Source organism: Bison bison, unplaced genomic scaffold, assembly GCF_000754665.1.
Source record: "Bison bison bison isolate TAMUID 2011002044 unplaced genomic scaffold, Bison_UMD1.0 scf7180017846376, whole genome shotgun sequence".
Lineage (NCBI taxonomy): Eukaryota > Metazoa > Chordata > Mammalia > Artiodactyla > Bovidae > Bison > Bison bison.
In genome coordinates, this window is record NW_011476949.1 from 1 (window position 1) to 1,223 (window position 1,223).

The window sequence follows — 1,223 nt, forward strand, 5'->3', positions numbered from 1 at the left end:
GCTATTACCATCTGCAGTGATTTTGGAGCCCCCCAAAATAAAGTCTGACACTGTTTTCACTGTTTCTGCATCTATTTGCCATGAAGTGATGGGACTGGATGCCATGATCTTAGTTTTCTGAATGTTGAGCTTTAATCCAACTTTTTCACTCTGCAAAGCTTAAACCACAACTAATTTTTAATAGTTCCCCATTAAAATCCAGAAGGTGATAAGCTTGTTTCAAAAGAATTTTACTATCATCATTTGCTTCTCTGTTACACATACAGTGTATATAGCATTGTCCTTGATCACCTAATTCTATTCCTATCTTTTGTAATTTCTCCCTCAGTTACTTCCATTTCTTACAGGGTATAAAAATCCCTTGAGTTACATTTTGTTCTGTCAGAACCTTGCTATAGCTTTTTAACAGGGCTGCTCCTCAAAACCATGAGGACTAGCATCATTTTGATCTACTCCCACTCAACAACTGAAACCTGAATTTGGGTAGCTGCATTATTATTACAAGCTGGATAACCTGATATATCTCACAATGGGATTTGTGTTTCATTAAAAATGAAGATCTTAAATAGCTTAAAAGCTTATCTTAAGGAGAAAACATATTCCTCAGATATAAGCAAGTGAGAAAAAAAAATCTATACTTAGAGTTTCCCTGGTGCCTTGGTGACACTAAAGCAATTCTGTGTAGGCAAATACTACCCAGATCAAGATCTTCTTCAGAATGTAGTTTTCTGGTCCCCAAATCTATAATAATATAAAATGCATTGCATGGTTCTGAACTGAAGTACATTGTAGCTCTCTCTTGCTCTGAGAAAGACTAGGAGAGCCAGTGGTTGTATAAAGACAGTGCTGTTCTACAAGCAAGGCAGCAGTTTTAGTAACATAAAGATTAATAACACATTTAGAAACTCTAGACAGTATGCACTATATCAATTTCATAAATATATAATGAACACTTGTACAAGAAACTTTTCATTTTAAAAATAAAAATTAACAGTCTTCTACAATCTCATAGTGAATGTACTGTGTTTATGGAAAGCCATTTTTAGAGTATAATATACACATTAAAAAGACATTTTCTAGGTTTAGAAAAGGCAGAAGAACAAGAGATCAAATTGCCAACATCCCTTGGATCATCAAAAAAGCAAGAGAGTTCCAGAAAAACATATATTTCTGTTTTATTGACTATGCCAAAGCCTGTGACTGTGTGGATCACAATAAACTGT